Source organism: Diadema antillarum, unplaced genomic scaffold, assembly GCF_040938485.1.
Source record: "Diadema antillarum isolate AM-2024a unplaced genomic scaffold, OU_Dant_1.0 seq00000965_RagTag, whole genome shotgun sequence".
NCBI lineage: Eukaryota > Metazoa > Echinodermata > Echinoidea > Diadematoida > Diadematidae > Diadema > Diadema antillarum.
This window is the reverse complement of record NW_027271811.1, coordinates 350483-372889: the sequence shown is the minus strand read 5'-3', so window position 1 is coordinate 372889 and position 22407 is coordinate 350483. Positions and strand designations below refer to the sequence as shown.

General features: G+C 35.7%; 1 protein-coding gene and 1 long non-coding RNA gene across 2 annotated transcripts in view; both read right to left on the bottom strand.

Annotated features, from left to right (window-relative positions):
- Positions 1-22407, bottom strand: part of LOC139741947 (uncharacterized) — a 115241-nt gene that overhangs the window by 19176 nt on the left and 73658 nt on the right. The gene's annotated exons all lie outside the window — the stretch shown is intronic.
- LOC139741953 (uncharacterized) lies at positions 8083-12409 on the bottom strand. Its single transcript, XR_011711652.1, has 4 exons — positions 12255-12409; positions 10579-10653; positions 8939-9229; positions 8083-8381 (listed from the first exon to the last, which is right to left on the bottom strand). It is a non-coding gene; the product is annotated as an uncharacterized lncRNA (long non-coding RNA).

Genomic DNA, 22407 nt, shown 5'->3' with positions numbered 1-22407 from the left:
GTAAGATCCAAACGTTACGAATATTAGCTGTGTAAATGACTATGTAAGTATTTTGTTGATTTGTTGATTTGTATTGATTTTGAAATGCAGAAATAAAAACTGAACTGAACTGAACTGAACTGATATATTGCAGGATGAGTGCTCCCCGATTCATCCTACATGTATACTGTAAATGGTTTCATAACGTCGGAGGAGTGCTCCCCAATTTATCTTACAAGTATACTGCAAATGGTTTCACAATGCCAGGTTTAATTCCATCCATGTACCACACCGGGCTTGCTACAATATGTGTGGACATCCTGACCATCCATACCAGGAAGTAGAGACGTGGAGATTTGTGTGAGTGACGCTTTTACTTGTGGTTTATATGATGAACTAATTGAAGACAAGGGACTGTATTTTTAAAGACAAATCTTATGCAAATCTTTCATGAATGTGGGTAAAATAAACGTTTCTAGTTTAGACATGTAATGCTATATCAATAATCAATGTATAACTACGTGTATCAATGATCGACAAGCTGAATGAGCTTCAACAATGGAACATAATAAAACAATATTCCTTTAATCTTAGTCTGGTTAGAAAGTACGGATGGCAATTGCACATTGTAAAACAATAGGCCTACTAATCTTATTCCGAACTGAATATATGATTGCGCATGTCGGGTGCACTCTATCCACACAACCTGAAAAATGGCTCTCTTTGAATTACAACAAAAACCAATATCTTGCGTCTGACTGTTTGTCATGATCTCAAATACAATGAATGCAATTAAGAAGAGATGTGTGAAGTTTTAACTCTACAAAGAAATATTCCCCATGATAGACAGGACCTTTTTGTCATTGATGTCTATCTGCAAATGTGTTGTATTGTTAGGCGCACCCGACACAAGCTGTGCTTTTGGAGTTACACCTGCTTTAATGTACATAAATTCCCATTGTTTACAAATATTCATTGTAATGATTTTTGATACTGGAGAATAGAAATGTAACTTTGAAATTGAACTGACTTTGATCAAGCAATCCCATGTGTCAAGGCATTGGGAAACCCTTATGGTGGTGGGCTGTTTCAAGACGACACATCATTCATTGTTATTACCCCTTCTTAGATCTCCCAAAAGGAACACTAAAACATGGAGTATCGTAAGATTCCTACAACCAAACACCCCCTCCCCCCAAAAAAAAAAAAGATCCGAAGGACAGCTTTATCTATGATGAAGAGTATACAGCTTTAAATTGTATACATATATCTTGAATCATTAACGTTGAAATGTAAAATCAGTCTATGTTCATTCAAACTTTTGACGATGATGATAACATTAAACAAATAAGATTATTCTTATGAACACATAATACGTCATCGCAGTTTGAAATAGATTTTATTCAAGTAAGTTCTTCATTTTCTAATTTAATGAAGCCCCAATACAACTGTTCATTTCCTTTCTTCAAAATTAAGAGTTAGTCTTTCACTCTCATTGTTCATTGTTCATTTTCATTCTATTTCTTTTATTTTTAGTTCCATGTCCAAGCAATGAACATGTATAATGCATTCCATGTAAAATAACAACATAGATAAATGTATTTGCTTTTTTCGTGCTGTTTGACTTGTCAGCTGGACAAGTTTCTGCATTTCAAGTGTTGCAACCAATTTGAATGCATATTTGATATATACTACGTGTTTCAAGAAACATTTCCCACTTTTGATCATTAATAGTTCAAAAACTATTCATTCAATAAAACTGTCATTGATATGAGTAATAGCTGGATAGTGTGCAATTTGGTTGAAGGTGATTTGGACGTGAAAGCATAAATCAGTTTCATTAAATCTAAGATTGATTTTGAAGCAAGGTTTCAGATTTTGGTCAAATTTTAACCCTCTGTACAAAAATTGAACTTCGCACAGGAACCAATGATGTGTATGTGAGTGTGTGCTGACAATGGCCCTGAACAATGGACATGCCTGAACCACCTGTTGACTAGGCGTCAGTCTCGCGCTCCCTGGCACATGAATGCTTAATCAATAATTCATGTGGATTGCCCTGAGCACTGCTAGTCTGAATTCATGCACGGTAAAGTGCTTGCAAACACCACATTTCATTCCAGCTGGCACTCATTTTCAAATTTTGCTTCACATATCACTAAATTTGGGATATAAATAAGAATAAATAATCTTCAGTTCATACAACTGTCTACTAATTAAATAGTCTGACAAATTTTCGCTTTTTCGATAAAAAGAGATCATTTTTGGTAAAGAGTTCAGCAGCATTTATAATTGGGGCGATTTGTTTCACAGTAGATTTATTTAAGGCTCCATATGCACAAGTGTGGATACTCTAATTGATTTTCTTTGCTTCCTGTCACCACGTTTATGATAGAACAGAAGGTATTCATTGTAATTTCGCGACTCAACGACAGTATCGACAGGCGTTTGACTTTACACAGATATTACCAGAGGCTGAATAAAGACTAGTTGTGATAGTGGAATTTCTCATGAATGAATAATGAAGCATTCAAACCCTGGCCATTGTTCAGGACCATTGTCAGGGTGTTAACCACACACTCCCATACACACCCATTGACCCCTGTGCAAAGTGAAATTTTGTACAGAGGGTTGAAAATAGAGCAAAGTCTGGAACCTAACTGTGAAATTAATCATGGATTTCATGAAATTGATTTATGCTTTCATATTAAACCACCTTCAACCAAATTGTACACATTCAGCTATCACTCATATCAATGACAGTGTTATCTAATATATATTTTTTGAATTATTAAGAATCAAAAGTGGGAAATTGTATGTTTCATTAACTCGACAGAGAGAGATAGGAAAGCAGATGGACAAAGACATGAAATACATAGCAGATAAGCTAAGTTTAATCACAATCTTGTACGTATTTTACTCGACATGTCTTTTGTATCCAAACAAAAGACCTCAACATAAAAAAGAGAGAAACTGCCGGAACGCTGTTAGCCCGACATTACAGTTGGATTGCAAAGTGAATGGAGACATTATGATGATGTAGGAGACGGACTTGAGGATAGAAATTATAGCTAATTCAAAAATAAAGTGGATGCATAATGCCTATAAAGAGTTTTACAATGTATTATACACGTATGCACAACATGCATTGCTTATGGAATTTCTACGCTTGCTCAAGGAAGCTCTCCAATCTTTCCTCCACACCATTGATTGATTGATTTTATTGGTTCGTGTATTATGATGATGTAGGAGACGGACTTGAGGATAGAAATTATAGCTAATTCAAAAATAAAGTGGATGCATAATGCCTATAAAGAGTTTTACAATGTATTATACACGTATGCACAATATGCATTGCTTATGGAATTTCTACGCTTGCTCAAGGAAGCTCTCCAATCTTTCCTCCACTTGATTGATTGATTGATTTTATTGGTTCCTGTATTATATCATTGCTCATGTAGATACATACACATATTATATACATTATTGGTGCCATACGGGATAAGTTTCTTCATTGCCTTTACAATGTACAACAAAACATATCACTAATGCAATGAATAACACAGGAGGTCTACAGCTTAAGCATTGCTTGATTTGCATGCAGCCCTCATAAATAATACATGACATATAGGAACATAGGAGGGAGGGATGACTTGCATAGAGATAGGATAGAAGAAAGGAGAGAGGAGAAGTCTGTCTGCTTTCGCTAATACACAATGTTGGATCACCTGGATCACTGAATAGTAAAACATGGCAAAGAATTTTCTCACCAAGGTACAGGTGAACAGTTACAGGTCATGGTCGGTTACATAATGTTACGCAATAAATTCAAAACGGCGGTATTTCCACGAGGCCATTTCATAAACAATACAATTATAATGACATTATAAGCTCACTGATATCCGAAGAGCAGCATTGTCTTTACAACTTTCTTAAAAGAGTGCATCGACATTGACCTTCGCATTTCAGAAGGAAGAGAATCCCAAATATCTGGTCCAGTGTGTCTGAAAGATTTCAGAGCCATCTCCGCTTTTGGATTTTGTTACTGAAATTTATCAGATTGCCTAGTGGGATAAGAATATAATTATGTCCTTGTTTAGCTGAAATAATAAGAAAAAAAGATGGTAACAGACCGTTATATAAACGAAACAAAAAAGTGAATTTTCGAAAAAAGTCAAAGTCATTTACCTTTAATGTTTTTAATTCTACGAACAAATGATATGAAAGGTTCCGATAGCCTGAATTAGTGCATATACGCATAGCTTTCTTTTGTAGGAAAAATATACTGTCAATGTGACCTTTTACCTCTTCGTCACTTCCCCTCAACTGTTACCATGCCAACCAGCGGATACTGTTGGACTGTGCATACATTTTCTGAATAGGGTTGGCACACAAGTACAGACCCAAAGAAGTGAAATTTCCCAAATAAGATGTGAAACACTACAATCATGGTACGTACCACTAACGTTCCTTGCGACACTGCTCAAAAGATAAGATGCTTCAATGTGTTCATTGTTGTGATACTTTGCATAAGCATAGTGTTATATTACCAGCCAAGCTCGGTGGTCTAGTGGAGACGTCGCAACGCCTTTCCGGAGATCAGGAGGTCGCAGGTTCGAATCCTGCTCGAGTATGTACGTCTATGTGTTTTGTATCATGGTTACTATTTAAAAAAAAAAACCTGATCAATTCAGTCATTATTTAGGTCAATATAGGGTAATTTGCCAATCAGTTGCAATGTACATCTTGTTCATTCGTTGACGTGTACGTGAATGTTATTGATGAACTTATGCTTTGGAGAACATAATTGTCCTATTTTGCTACCTTGCAATTCTATTCCAGCAGGCTAACCGTACGCTTGTCGTGGTTTTCGAATAAACCATGGTGGGCATCAATAATGAGATTCATTCAATCAAGTCAAACTTTTTACCCTCCTCTACTGGGTCTTTAATCATCGATGTTTTCACCAGTATTTGTTTCAACATTAAGAACAAGATAACCAGTTTCATCCACCTCACATTTTTGTCTTGACCTGCTTACATAGATAGAGTGAGAATAGCAGGGGTCATTCAGGTCTAGGGCCGAATGGCCAATCTTATCATTGCTATCAATATCCCTCTGGTGATATTGCGCTTCAGGAATGGATGGGGATTGGTCAAAAGTGCAGGGAATTTCCTGATAGATTGACGATTGAAGTTTTCCAGAGGTATTAACGTCACCTTTAGCAGCTCCTGATAATTCTACGCGGGTTGAGTTATCGCAGGATTGGACATTGTCGCTGTCAAAAACTTTCATCGTAGCTCGTTTTGTTTGAGGTTGGCATCTCGTAACTTCGGGCAGATTGACATTGGGAAGCGTGTAGCCATGTTCATCCGTATCCTCTTCATCTGTACTGGTATCACTGAATTGAACAAATTTAACGCTCATCCGCTTCTTCACAGCACCTGACATGTCCATGTAAGGTTCTATCTCGTTAGCTGCTTTCTCAGAAACGCCTTTATCATCTTGGTGTATGATGTCATAGAAGGGTTGTGACCTGGTGTCCGCTGAACTTGTAGCATCTCTCTCGCTGCTCGCCTCCGTTTTATAACCATGGCTCTTTAAAGATGAAATTAAGAATAGTAGAAGGTCTTGATAGAGAATTAAGAATAACAATCTAGGTTTGCCGATTTTTTACCAGGTACTGCATAGTGTGTCTTGGTATCGGGATATCCACATCCTGGTGTGAAAAGCAATATCGTTGACGTTATCTCTACATTAACAAATTTTACATTACTTGCAGAGAAGGATTGAATTGCATTTTTTAAACTTTAACAGTGTTGAAACTCTGAAATTGAAAAGATATATCGCCACTACCTGTGATGTGTTCTGGAAGATGTGACGCGCGTATTCTGGTGAGGTTGTGACGTTGCCGGATTCGTTACCCGGAACTTGAGGCACGGTGCGACCATGGAGATCAAAACTGGTGGAGTCTGATGACGTCACAGGATCTCTTGCGTCAGGTATAATGCTGGTTGGAGTGTCTACAGGATGTATTTGCAAGCTCCCTCTATCGGAGTCAACATTCGACTGACTTGAAGTTTCCATCCTCGGCCTACACCAAAATCTATTAATTTAAGAATGAAGCAAAATAACCAAAATCAAAACATATTGTCCAAATCATTATGAAACGTATTATTTTACATCAACTTACGGAATAATGACAGGTAAAACATAGTTAAAAAGAAAAAAAATGCATATTACTTAAATTTTCCCTCCTCTATCGTTTAACACAAGTAATGGTTAACGAAAGTGCAACGTGTAAAGATCCAACATTTTGTAACTTTCTCTAAGTCGGTTTCTAAAAGGATGTCTACACTTGATTCTGTTTAGAGCATGCTAAGAAAACTACTGTAATTATTTATGTTAATCCACTGTTTCTTCCAAATACATGATTCATATAATATTGATAATGCGTTTTAAAGGAAATAGTATGCTTTTTTTTCAAAGGCTTACCTTTTCCTGAAAATGGGGTGAACGACTAGCAGTGTGATAACAGCAACAAATATAATTGTTGCTAGTAGTATATCACGCGATGAGGGAGCTTTTTTATAGAGAGAGATGATGAAATTGCGTTAAAGGCAGCATGAATTCACAAAGATTTTCCACTGAAAAATGTCGTAGCAGCAAGCATAACTTAACTTTGTTTTTAGAGGACAGTCTGTCTTCTTCCCAAACATATCTAAACATACACACACACACGCACAAAAGAATGAAATTATAAAATAGAAGTCATGACCTACACAATGACATAGACAATTAAGTACTATTATTCAAAACATTATAATGCATACTCAGATATCAATTGGTGGTTCTGTGTGTGTGTGTGTGTGTGTGTGTGTATGTGTGTTGTAAAGTTGTCCAGACAATATGAATTCAGCAAATACAAGTAACAAACACATGCACGCACATACACACTCACATAAAATATTGTCTCTCGACCTTAATACCATGGGTTCGAGCCCTGACACGCCCTTAGGTGCGGAGGTCATCACCCAACATACACACTTACAAAACAAACTTCAAGAAAAAAAGACGTTTTTGTGGAAACTGTACAAGTAATAAATGTGATCGCAATAATCATATTAATTCAGGGCAGTAGAAACAAGCCAGGCAGATAAGTACTGGCTGTGTATGGACAATGAAAAGGATGTCACAGAGAGAGAGAAAAAAAATTGGACTTACCATGCTGGAGGTAATTTACCTGCTTAACTCACCTGCAAAATCATAAACGTCTCTTTCTGTTATATGAAAATTAAAAAAGATAGAATTAAGAAATACTTGTTAGGTTACGGTCTGTAAAATGATTGACTAGAAAGAAATAAAGAGCTAATGAAGAGCGCACTCCCGATACTACGAAAGCCTTGAGGCCGACAGTTTTTCATTAGTTATATCGAAATTCCGTTACAACAAAACAAGTGCATTTAAATAGCATGCAACCCATGAAAATATTATATACTGTTTACTGAATACTCATCAAACTATGAAAAGCAATATTAAATTCGATGCTCTCTCATTTATATTGTTTTTATTCACATATCAGAGAGAGCGTATAGCAGTGTGTAGTTGGAAGGAAATCGTGCTTAGTTTGAAAACACATATTTCAAAACGATATTTTAAAATTCGGTAGCATTTCATTTTTTCCAGAAATTCGTTTATTCCGAAAATGAAATAAGAATCGTTATTCCGAAGTCTCGTTAATCCTAAAATTAAAAAAGGTTCGTTATTCCGAAGACTCGCTTATTTGAAAATGATATAGGGTTAGTGATTCAGACATTTTGTTACTATGCTCGTTTTTGTTTTACTTTCGGATTCAATTGTGAAACTTATCTATTTTCCGAACAAGCAATAGCGATCGTTCCTCTCATTTTCAAACTAGCGAAACTTCGTCAAACCGAACCGTCGGATTAACGGCATAAATGTTGTAATAACAAAATTTATTTAATTTGCCGATCAATTAACATATATTTCATTTGTGTGTTTGGTTATGTCGAATCTTCAGAATAACAAACCTTATTTCATTTCGAATAAACATATGACAACGCAAGTTAATCTCCTGGAAAAGGTGTGAGCCACAGGGAATGAGAGCTGAGCGATTTATTTTTAAATGGGCTTGCCTTGCATATCAAAATTTAATAAAGAAGACAATAAGTCATGACACTTGCCGCACGATGGTACTGTAGCGTTCCACACCGGGAAGTAGGTCGACTCTTCAGGTAGTGCGACACACTGTAATGTATCGCTGGCAGAAATGACGTAACCTGCGTCACAGTTGAGAGTTATTTTTGACCCGAAGTTAGTGAAATCGGAGTTCCACTGGACAAAGGGCACGTTGTCAGGATAATCACAAAATCCGACTGACACTATAAAAGACGAAGAAATCCGACGACAAAATGCAAGAAATATGATTAGGGGAAGTAGGTATTATGAAGAGCTACAAAATACGCGTTTGTGCATCTCATCTTTCATTGGGTAATCGGAGCCTCCGTAACTTTTTGGTATTGTGCAGTAATGCATGTTGATGTTGAATTAGTAGATTTTGTAAAAACTGGTTTCTTTTTCTGCTTTAAATATTGCGCATGATATCATTTAAGTATTACCAGGTAATTTACCATTTACTGAGTACCCACATAAAGCAATCATAGTCTGCCACTCACACCTGAATTGCACATCTTTAAGATGATTGTGCATCTAGTAGTAACAAGGAATGATTGCAACAGTATCACGCAATTTCACGAGATTGTCAATCACGATGCATCGGACACCGAACGGATTCAAGGCAACCCAGTGATAAATCTCAAAATTATGAAACAAATAATATCTTCACTACTTTGCTTGCCCCCCCCCCCCCCGGCCCCTATGTCTCATTTTTAATGACAGTCATTGTTTTGTTTTGTTTGTTTTTTAATCGGACACTTACCATCAAATGCAGAAAAGAAAATATGACTGGAGTCAAGTTGAGCTTGGCTGGGACAGGTCCAAGTGTGAGAATAGCTTCCCGCAGACATTATGCTTGCAAATGATTCTAATTGGAGACATGCGCACGTTCTTCGATGTTTAACAGCAATTTTAACGTTTTGGTTTGAAGATTTGCTTTTACAGGTAGATACGCACTCATCATCAGAAAGAACGTCAACTCCATTGTCGATGTAAGACGAGAAAAGCTGAAGTGTTTGGTTTGAGCCTTGGTAGCAACCAAGAAATCCAGGTCCTACATGAACATAGAATTACAAACCAGCAGGACGATACAACACTACCACCGGGAATGGGATATCATGATAAGTAATATCGACACATCACGTCCTCGTCCTTTCGTACTACAATATGACGAATGCCAACTGTAAGGAGATTCAGATGCACTTCATAAGCAACCATTTACTGTATTTGAATATAAACAAACACAAAAGAGCAATGTACATGCATGCACATTATCATCTGTTTCCATGGATCACAAAATCTACAAGACAAAACTCTCCAGATAAGAGCTCTTGGTGAAGTTTGCCTTTTGGAAGAGGAGAACTATACAGCTTTAAAACAATGTATTGTTCATCAAGGTTTCGTGTTTCTAGCTCATTAATAAAAACACGAAAAATAAGAAAAGAAAAAGAAGTAAACCTAATTTTGAGAAAACGGGAAACATTCTTAGTTGTGTGTTTAGCGAACGGAAATTGAAACTGAAAGAATTATCAGTTATCAGAAAAGTTGGTTACATTCCTAAATAGCATTCTAGTCGTAATCATGTCAAAGTATCATAGCTAGTGGTAACTTTTTAGTGGTTTTGTTTTGTTTTGTTTTAGTGTTATTTTCAAATGAGCCCCATGAGCTGATGGACAATTAAGAAGGACTTCCTGCATCAGAAGTAGATTGGTCTAAAAAACTATTGAAAACACTAATAATTGTTCCCGTTATGTTTCTAGACTTAGATGCTAAGAGAAAAAAGCGGCACTAATTCAGGAAACACTTTGGTCTAATGGACCTAATTCGCATCTCGAAGCTTATCATATACCTGGAAAGTTAACACCACCTTCAGGGAATTTGATGTTACACACTATTCAAAAAAGCAACTACAAAATGACATAAAATCAAAGAAAATGTGTAAATAAGGTATCAAAGTTCAAACATACATGGAGAAAAGGTTTTAAAAAAGGCGAGGCTTTGTGATGAAGATTCTTCTCTTTTATAAAATGCGCTAATACACACTTTATTTTCTATTAAACAAAATGATCCTTGCAACGGCGAACATACGATCAGATTAAACTTCAATTAGAATGAAAATAAAAGGAAAAACATACTGTCATACAAACACTTCCTTTATATGTCAAAGTAATAAACTTACATCTGGCTGTTTTCAAGTTTCCGTTATAGGGTTCTCATAAACACTTTAAAAGACCTCAATGAAACAAGAAAAAACGAAATTGAGATCGAGTACAAACTTCATCAAAATACTCAGCAAACATTTTCTATTTTCATTTGTGCTTCCTAATATTGGAGGGAAAAACTTTGTCGCCAAACACCAGGTCCTCTTGTGTAGATCATACTTAACTTCAGGGAAAGACTTACCTCGACACTTCAGCCTAACACCCTGGTCGGAAGGACATCCAGAGGTTCTCACTGAGCACTCCATAAGGCGTTCGTCTTCATGGTCAACGATTTTTTTAGAGAGAAAAAAATGTAATTATTTATATTGATATATAATGTTAATTTGTATCAGGTATAAGAAAAGAATGGGGAACAAAGATAACTCGGCGAACTACATATGCTGATTTTTCCCTACATCTCCTTTGCTGTTTGAAGTCGATTGTTATGATAAATTGTGTCTCAATATCATACAATTCTATTTCATTCTCTTTTAAAGAAGAAATCCAGCTCAAACACATATAAACTGTAAAAGAAAAAGAAAATGTGACTGTGCACCTCAAAACGAACATAAAGTCGCACACACTGATTTTGCGTGAGGACTGAAAATAAGTGAAATGGGTCAACCTAGCCGAACTTGACTTTTTCATATTTTCTGAAAGATCGGGTCTTCTTTTACATTATGCTAAAATTTGGTATCATAAAACGGGCAGGAAAGTGTGTTTTTAATCAGTTTATCTCGAACATTTTTGGTAGAATAGTATGATTAGGTGTGTCTTTAGAATCCCTTTTTCATTTCTGAAAAACCTTGTCCCCACTCTTCACTTTTAACTCTGATAACTTTTGAAATTATAGGGCCACTGCTCTGAAAGTTGGCATAAATTATGGACAGAATGTGTTGATGAGGCATGCTTATTTTCAGTTTAATCTGATAATCCCTTCATTGTTGTTACCCTGGTGGTTTACTTCCTGTTTGTTGTCCCATTCATCGCACAGCCAGCACGGTTTGGTAAAGATTAAGCGCTTGAATAGACACTGTACTTCAGAGCCTCTTTTCTCAGTTCACACTTTTCCTTAGTTTGTGCTTTCTTTCCAATATTTAGATAGGCTAGAAGAGTCCATTTGATTTGAATTATACATCATTTTAAAGCTTAAGGTCTGCTCTTTCAGAATTTGGTCTTAACTAAAAATTCATGTCTGGCGACTTTTTGTTTGTTTTGAGGTGCAGGGTCACAAATAGTCCCTAAAGAATGACACAGAAATGACAAAAATTGAATAAGAAATAATGAAAATATTACATTTTGACATTTCACATTTTTCGGGGAAAAAAATCTTTACCAGTCCTTCATATGCATATTCAAATGAGCGATTTGATGATGTTTTACTATAGTACCCTCATAAATTTTCACGTATATCATACATGAAATTCGGATTTTTTTTTTTTTTTTTTTAGCTATAATACAAGTAGAAGCATGCTCCCATGTAAGATATGTCAGAGTTTACAATTGTTCCCTTCTTTTTGTTTTTATTTTGGATCGTTAAGGCAATCTTTTTTAAATACAATTGAGATATGGGATTCTTGACATTTATGAATGTTATTCGAAATGAATAAGAAATTGTGAGAGTATGACATCGTCAACTTGCTAAAGTGAAAAAAAGTGAAATTTCAAAATGTAATATCTTCCGTATTTCTTATGCTATTTTTTGTCATTTTTGTATCGTTCTGTAGGGAATATAATTGTTCGCTTTCGTTTGAAGTTGATTTATTTTCTAGGATGGATTTCCGCTTTAACTCTTTACATGCCAGGGAAAAAATGCTGCTCTATTGGATTTAGATGTGGAAATGGCTACTTTAACAAGCTAAGGGTTTATTCACTCACCGTGAGCACACGATAGCTGCCTAAGCCCATTTCCTGTAGCAACACTAGACAGAGTCTCATTCCAGTAGTGCTGTACCGCTGGAAAGCCGAGCTGTCCGCAGATCCAGTCAGCAGCTCTGTCGTTAAATCCTTCAAAGCACGCATATGTGTCTGGTTCGAAGACTATTAACCCCTCCAGTAGCGAAGATCCATTGATCAGCTTCACCGATGAATTTCCTCATAGATAAAATAATATTATGAAGATGCATATACACATATGTGAGTGTGTGTGTGTGTGTGTACACACAAAATGCATTGTGTCTTATGATTACATTTAATAACACTCACTAGATTTTTTACATCATACTTCCAAAATATAATGTATGTTAATATATTTTGTATCAAATTCATTCTTGTGTGATTATTGTATTTCAACCAAAAAAAAAAAATGTGATATTTTCAAAATAGAATTTGAGTGGCACAAGACTGAATAAAAAAAAAAAAAATCTCACTCTATTTGTGATGGTGTCGTACATACACTTATTCTGGCCTCCTGGTTTACAGCTTTATATATTCATATTTGGGGGCGGGAGGGGAAGGTAGAGTGCATTACAGGAACAAAAGTGCTAAAGCCAAGAACGCTTACTAAAACCTTCCATGGGATGACTCAACGAAACTAAAAGTTATCGGAATGCATTTTTCACATGCGAACGTGGCAGATTTTAACTAGCAACTGGAAAAGAAATATCCACATATTATTTTCTACGTTCTCGTTGTTAGATTTTATTTTCTAGTTTACAGTGTGCAGTTTAATAAATCTTACAAAAAAAAAAGATTTAATTCAAACGGTGGTAAATCACTTGTTTCTATATCTTTATCGCATATTATTGTACATGAATATTTGTTTTATCAACGCAGCACATTGAAGCGAAAATCAAATTCAAATGAAAGGGGAATTTTGGGAATTTTAAAGCTCGAGGATAGCAAAGGGGTATTGTGTGATTTTATAGACTTTCAACTGCATGATAACAGCCCAAGACAGTAGATGTAAGCATATGTGACCCCTTTTGCCTTTAGAGTTTGCACTTTCAACTAAAAATAGAATTTTTGATCCATGTGAATAAGTATTCCGGAATGACCTAGCAGTCCTGGTGAACTCATTTCTGCCTTTGGATTGCTTGTGGGATTAGGATGTTTTCCCCCTAATTTTTCATCCTGAGGTGTATGAAAAAATAATGTTCCTGAAAATGTATTCAAACTTTTCAGAACAGCCATCTCAGGTGTACCTACGCATAAAATGTTGCTTATGTGTTTGAAGTTGTTCATATACTTGAGTAATCATTTTTTTGTGTGTGTGTGAACAGACGTTGTCTGGGTGGAATTTAAAACCTCCTATTTTGTGCAACATGCAATGAGGAGGAGCAGAAAACATTTGCTAATCAAAAGTCACTAGAACTGCAAATATATTTTATGTATCTTTATTTAAAGGGCTGCAATCCTCCATGTTAACTTTCAACCTATCGACATTCTACTCAAGAAAATTGATTATACGAAATTAGATAGAAATAAACATATTCCGTGTTCAACATAACATATAAAACTACAGCAATGATTGAAACCACCGGAACTTTAGAACTGCATTGATTAAAACATTATGAAATTACCGAATGTTTATATTTATAAAGTAAGATTACTTCTGCCTCTCTCAATCCTGATGTTCAAGACAACGTTTAACCTTCCATATATTAAAAGACGATCCGAGGGAAGAAAACGTACACCAATCTCATTTCTTGGATCTTGACCATGCCTTACTTTCATGCGTTAACATGTTCTTTGTACGACTAAACATCCAGTTAAACTCCAGTTATACCCTAATACACTGTAGTCTCAGTCTTACACCAATAGAGTGAAATCATTTGACTTTTCTTGCGTAAAAACAATGGTATACACGTAGTTGTATAGACGGCATAGTACTTACCTTCGTAGCACTTCACGATCGTTATGAACTTCACTGGGATGTTATTTAACGTATACTTTATCCGTAGCTTCATCTGATGAGTCAGTGATAAAATGGAGGATGTTTTGGCGTCCTCAATAAACACAGTCAAATATGATTTGTTTGATAGTTCATCCAGATATTCAAATCCAATCAGTGAGTGATTCACAGACTTAATTTCAGAGAGAATTCGGCGTCCACGAGGTGCCTGAAAAAACCAACTGTCGTCATTGGCAAGACAGCTTTCATCACACAATATCTCCTGCTGTAGTGGGTCTCCCGAACAGTTTACAGTGAAGTCTGCACGAGATTTTAGAAGCACAAAATACAAGTTAACGGTTATGTTTGGGCATGAAAGAATAGTGTCAAGAAAAAGAGTGTTACTGTCGATACTTGATAATCTTCCCACTCACTCAATACCAACAACAGATGCTTTTGCATGCAATTTTTTTTTTCTTTCTATCTTTCACTTTTGTTCTCACTATCTTTATTTCTTCCACAATCTGCTAGCTAGAATGGCATTTTGACTCAACTTTCGTTAAAAGTACACGATCCAACAGAGGTCTAATATTAACCCCAATCCCAACGTCACTTTTCAATTCGAATCGGTTCAATTCATTTCAATTCAATTTTATTGTCCGTTTCTGGAAATTTGTTTTGTTTGCATGCATACCCGGTTACATCGATACATTATACATATACAAAGCACACGTATAAAATAAATACTTAGACATGACAGACAGACATACAAGATATATACTGCAATACAATATTACTATCATTGTCAGAAATACATAATATTAAAGGAGTATTTATCTGTATGAGTCAACATTGTATTGGATATGGTGTGCATATGATATATGTATACGGGTGTACAAATATATGAAGAGTTTGTTTGCAAAAACCGATAAGTCCATTTTTGAAGATTTTGAAGTACGGTCTCTGTCATAAAGTACAAAATAATACCTTTCAAATGATATATTGGTCACTACATATAAAGGTACATTTTTGAAGTTATGGTCAAAAGAAGCAAAAATTTTCATATTATTCTCTTTATTTTTCTTGACCTTTAATTGCAAATATCTACATTTGGCAAATATGGACTTATCGGTTTTTGCGAACAAACTCTTCATATATACATGTATATCAATTAATAATAACTATATAAGAAATCTAAACAATACAAATGAATGTATGTTTATACGTATATGAATAATTGTATAAAATTAAAGGTTATATACTTTGTGTGTGTGTGTGCATGTGTGTGAAAGTAAACATCTTATAAAAATCACAAGATGAATTTGAAGTCAGAAAACTTTGTAGCAAGGAAAATACCTATAAAGACCCTCCTCAAGTTGTTTTCCTTCTTTTTCGATCCACGCAGTATATTGATAATGTGAATTAAAGCGGAGCGGAGCCTTCAAAAACATACTGGAGTCACAGCTGTTGTAACTTTGATGTTTAACATTATCACGTACGCGTTCCTAGTTTTAGGGCTATTATGATCGGACTAAGTCCCACCATATGTGGCTGCAGTAATGCTTGGGATACCCAATTTGTGTCACGCGCAAGTGACGCGGGTGCACTTGTGAAGACCCATAATATAATTTTAGTTTTCTCAGAACTCACATTATGCGACGGATTATTCATCATGTATACTCTCATACTATATAGGATAAATAATCCGTCGCTATAGCATAAATGTATGCTCGGAACATCCAAATTTGTAGGTTTGTAAATAATTACGGCCCCCACTGTATTTTCTTTTTTTTTTTTTTTTTTGGCGAATATCCCCTTCTGGATTTTGCATTTACATAAAAGAATATTGTCTACAAACCTATGCCACATGTGTAATGAAATGTGAATATAATCGTAAGAGAGAAGGAGGTGAGTATACGTACTAGTCTCATGGGCGTCTAGAGTAGAAAAAGCGATGAACAGATTGTGATTGATAACACCAGCAAACCAGACTAGAAATTTAATTTTTCTCTCCATCCTGTAAATCCAATATCAATCGAGCATCAGTCCAAAAGCTGCGATGAAGATTATCACTGGCTAAGGTCTGACAGTAATTTCACTACAGAGGAGACCGAAGTCTGCAGGACGTAGTTTTAAACATGGTTTAGGGAACAGCTTTGTGCGATTATAAACAAATGAAGCACTTTCTATGCCGGTGACGACTCTGCGCGAAAATAGAGCCTTCGTGCGCACAGTCAAACTGCGCAACTACGTGATGGCCACTCCCTGCACGGATTTGAGTGAAACTGACCGTGCTACGTTAAAGTAATTATCTCGCTACATTGCCAGTGGTTTCAAGAAAGCAATGAAATTAAAAGGTCTTCAATAGAGGTTGAGAATACCACTTGTATTTCGTAATTTTTTTTTCGGCTATGTTTTCATTTCCGTGAAGGTACCCGTCCGGTTATTGAATGCTTTTTTAAAAGGAGTAGGCCCTTCCTATGAACTGGAGAGATGGGGAAAGTATCTCACCACATTATTTTTGCCAATAATGCAGTATGCATTCTTCAACTTTAACAACTTCCAAGATCATGTAGTTCTGTAATCGAATACACAATAATGCATGGTGAATACTGAGTAAACTAACGCAATGTGTTTGTACACATTTTGAGTCAAATAAGAGGGAGGCTGGTCGATGTTTTTTATGTCGCCGTTGATTTTCGTATCAATATTTTAGTCACGTCAGTGAGAGGACAAGTCAAGAATGGAATTGGTGTCAATTGATATGAATTGATGTCAATGGAGTTTTAGGTTAAACAATAGAGAAGGAGAAAAGAATATGCATGCACATCGCAGATAACATCGACCAACAACGTCGTGCCTTGAGGGCAATTTTGCTGAGAGCAAATTTGCTTTGTTATTATCATTATTATTATTATTATTATTATTATTATTATTATTATTATTATTATCATCGTTATTATTATTGTAATAGCCACGCCTTAGTATCACATATTTTCGTACAATCTGTAAAGTGAGCTCCTTTAAATCAGTCTTACGAAAAATAAGAAATTATTCATTGTTGCTGCTAAATCTTTGTTTTTGAAATAAAAGGAGTTCGACTGCGCGTAATGAGATTGCGAAACTCTCCTGCTTTTATTTGAATGTGTTGTGTGAAACTGAAAGTTCTTCAAAGCAGAATTTCATGAAAAGATATCTCAGTAAATTCCCAGAGATTTGCATGACTGCGGTGCAGCGATACAATGGGGCTCTTATCAACTACTTTAAGATATAATTCACTCTGGATGCCTTCTTGTTCTAACATAGCAGGGATGTAGTGTGTATGCAAAGTATCTATGTATAACCATTATGTGTGCGATATTATGTATGCATATCCTCACGATCATAAGCCCTATCGTACCGATTACCATAATATCTACGGTTCAGAGCGGTGGACGATATTCGTGAATTGTGGAGACGCACGTAACAATGAAATTGAAAAAAAAAAACTCTACAAAACATAATGATTAAGGATGGAAGTTAGGAAACAAGTGATAACATATGATATCAATCATATCATTCTCATTTTTAGTTAAGTTTAGAGAGGGTTTTTATTTGTTTTTGTTTTTGTTTTTTTTTTTAGATGATCATGATTGTGTCTTGTATGTACTCTTTGTACTCTAGACTCCAAGAAAAATAGGTTCAGCTTAGCAACTTCTGATCTGGAAATTAACACATTCTGTCCATAATTAATGCCAACTTTCAAAGCAGTAGCATTATCCTTTCAAAAGTTATTAGAGTTGAAAATGAAGAGTGTGGACAAGGTTTTTCAGAAATGAAAAAGGGATTCTAAAGACACAACTAATCACACTATTCCACTAGAAATGTTCGAGATAAACTGCTAAAAAAAACACACTTTCCTGCCCGTTTTATGATACCAAATTTTATCATAATGTAAAAGAAGACCCGCTCTTTCAGAAAATATGAAAAAGTCAAGTTCGGCTAGGTTGACCCATTTCACTTATTTTCAGTCCTCACGCATAATCAGTGTGTGCGACTTTATGTTCGTTTTGAGGTGCATATATGAGGTCACATATTTACAGTGAAGAGACACAATATGTATTTTAGGATGAGTGCTCAGCGATTTATCTTACAATTATACTGTAAATGATTTCATAGCGCCGGTTTGCATTCCATCCATGTACCGCACCGGGCTTGTTACATTATGCGTGGACATCCTGATCTTCAGTACTGTCCAGGCAGTAGAGACGTGGAGATTTCTGTGGGTGACGCTTTTAGTTATGGTTATGATGAACTAATTGAAGGCAAGGACCTGTATTTTTTAAAGAATAACTTATATGCAAATTTTTAATGAATGAGCGTAAAATAAACGTTTCCAGTTTACATACATAATACAATACAAGGTGTATCACGTGTATTGATGATCGAGAAGACGAGTGGCCTTCAACAATGGAGGATAATAAAACAAGAGGCCTTCTAATCTTATTCTGGCTAGAAAGTATCGATGGCAATGGAACATGGTAAAAAATAGAGCTAGCAATCTTATTCTGAACTGATGACATGAATGCACATGTCGGGCCCACTGTATGCACATGATAACATAAAAATCATGTCAGCATGTACCTGCTGTTTGAATTGTGTTAAGTTGTAACCTTACAATGAAACATTCCCCCTGATAGAGAGGAGCTTTTTGTCATTGATGTCTATATCTGTAAATGTGTTGTATTGTTAGGCGCGCCCGAAACAAGCTGTGCTTTTGGTGTTACGCCTGCTTTAATGTACATTAATTCCCATTGTATACAAATATTCATTGTAATGATTTTTGATACTGAAAAAAAAGAAATGTAACTTTGAAATGGAACTGACTTTCATCAAGTAATCCCATGTGTCGAGGAAATGGGCAGCTTTATAGTGGTAGGCTGTTTCAGTAGTATAACATTCATTGATATTGTTCCTTCTCAGATCTCCCAGAATCAACACTAAAACATGGAGTACCGTTAGATCTCTACAACCAAACGCCCCCACAACAACAACAACAACAAAAAGAAAACTCCAAAGCACAGCTTTATCTATATTGAAGAGTATACTGCATTAAATACAGATATTTTTAATCGTTAATATTTAAATGTAGAATTAGTTCGTGTTCATTGTAAATTTTGACGCTTATGATAACTTTAAACAAGTAGTTTTATTTCTCTATGAACATAATATAATACGTCAATGCAGTTTGAAGTACATTGTATTCAACTAAATTCTTTATTTTCTAATTCAGTGAAGCCTCAATACAATTGTCTGTAGCCTTTCTTCATAATAAAGAGGCAGCCTTTCTTTCTCATTGTTCACTGTTAATTTTATTTCTTTTATTTCTTGTTTACAGGTCCAAGCAATGTACATGTACATTGCATTCTATTTAATATAATAACATAGAGAAATACAATTGCTTTCATAAAAGGCCAGAAATGAAAATGAATTGACTGCAGAAGAGCGAATTTGTACGATTCCCGCACTCCTTTAACCTATAACTCTTCGTGTCACCAATTGGTTAAAAAAAAAAAAAAAAAAAAAAAAAAAACCGAGTCAGAACTGACCCGGAACTGGATCTGTTGCGGTCACACACCATTCCGGGTAAAAAATGACTTGGAATTTGGTCATGAAGACTCCGAATGGGGTCACCCTGACCCAATTCATAACTCTGAATGGGTCATATCTGACCCCAATTCTTGTCATTTCTGACCCGTAACGGTGTATGATCCCAACGGACCCAGTTCCGGGTCAGTTCTGACTCGGATGTTTTAAGAATGTATGTGCATGCCTTTAACCCCTTTGCCAGTTCAGGAGGTAGCCTTTTTACCCCCTTGCCTTTTACAATCTTACCTCTGCATCTTGTTTGTTTCCTTAATTCGAAAAAGAAAGGAAAGTACATGGACAAACACATGCTCAATTATTCACAATCTGGAATGCATTTTACACTACATATTTTTTGTTTCCAAACGAAAGATCCAACATTAAAAAAGAGAGAAACTACTTGAATGTTGTTAGCCAAACATTACAGTTGGATTGCAAAGTGAATGGAGACATTATGATGATGTAGGAGATGGACATGAGGATAGAAATTATAGCCAAAACAAAGATACACTGGATGCATAATGCCTATATTTTGTGACCGTGCATCACAAAACAAACAAAAGGTCGCACACACTGATTATGCGTGAGGACTGAAAATAAGTGAAATGGGTGAACCTAGCCGATCTTGATTTTTCATATTTTCTGAAAGAGCAAGTCTTCTTTTACATTATGCTAAAATTTGGGGTCATAGAACGGGCGGGAAAGTGTGTTTCTTAGCAGTTCATCTCCAACATTTTTGGTATAATAATGTGATTAGGTGTGTCTTTAAAGTCCCTTTTTTATTTCTGAAAAAACCTTGTACACACTCTTTACTTTCAACTCTAATAACTTTTGAAATGATAGTGCTACTGCTTTGAAAGTTTGGATCAATTATGGACAGAATGTGTTAATAAGGCATGCTTAATTCCACTTTAATCTGATAATCTCTTCATTGTTTTTAATCGGGTGGTTTACTTCCTTGTTTTTTTTTGTCCCATTCATCGCACAGCCAGCACGGTTTGGTATTGATGAAGCACTTGAATAGACACTGTACTTCAGAGCCTCTTTGTCTTAGTTCACACTTTTCCTGAGTTTTTGCTTTCTTTTTAATATTTGAAGAGTTTGTTTGCAAAAGGGGTTAGATCCACTTTATACCATTTCGAGAAAATCAAGCTTTTTTATTTCTCCCATATTGCAAAGATATTACACAAAACGAATTTGTCTGGATACTACCCTACCATATGAGTGCAAAACCGAGTATAGAAAAAAATCTACCTGTCTTCATTTTCTAAAAATAATATTTTAAAACAAATACTTTTGTGGATATAACCCCTTTTGCAAACAAAACATTAGACAGTTGGCCAATGTTAGTGACCTATGAGTTGTTCTTACATCTTTGCCTCTGATGGGTGAAATTTAATCATAACGAAAAGAAAAATCGTCAGTGATGACATTTTTCGGATAGGAGTAACTGGGATTACCTTCCCCCTTGGCCCCCCCTTCCTCCTCCCCCCCCCCCAAAAAAAAATAATAATAATAATGAGCTTTTTTTTTTTTAAAACTGAATTTTCCCCCATTGTAAGAATCTTTTCATTTCCATTTTGACTTTGTTTGTGTCCCAGACACACAGACACACAGACACACACTCAAACACACACACACACACACGCACACAAACACACACACACACACACACACTCACACATTAACACTCACACAGACACACACAGACACACACTCTCGCACATAGACACACACACACATACATACCCATACTTATCCACATAATTTACATAATTGCATTTACAATATCATTCACATGCGCACACACTCATACACACACAAACACCCTCAAACACACTTATACACTCATGCACAGTCAAAGATGCTGTCAAACACAATTTAAAAAACGTGTAAATCGTATTGGTCAGTTGGAGAATGACGCTTTTGCAAACAAACTGAAATGGATCTTACCCTTTTGCAAAGAACGTGAATTTTCTTTCCCATTTTTGTTAACTTTTTGATGAGAATTTCAACTTTTCGTTGGTATCATCACAAAGAACTACTAAAAATCAACATATTAAGACTAAAAAATTGAAATTGATGAAAAATGGATCTAACCCCTTTTGCAAATGAGCTCTTCATTTAGATAGGTTAGGAGAGTCCGTTTGATTTGAGTTATACATCATTTTAAAGCTTAAAGTCTGCTCTTTTAGAATGTGGTCTTAACTACAAATTCATGTCTGGCGACTTTGTGTTTGTTTTGTGGTGCAGGGTCAAATTTACAATGTTAATACACAATATGCACAGCATACATTGCTTATGGAATTCCTACACTTGCTCAAGGAAGCTCTCCAATCTTTCCTCCACTTGACTGATTGACTGACTTAATTGGTTCCTGTATTACTCCTTAGTATATCATTGCTCGTGCAGATACATACACTTACATTATTGGTGCCATGCATATACATAAACATTTATTGTTTACAAGGTAAGTTTCTTCATTGCCTTTACAATGTACAACAAAACATATCAGCGATACAATGAGTAACACAGAGGGTCTACAGCTTAAAGGGAACCCAAACCCCAAAAGCA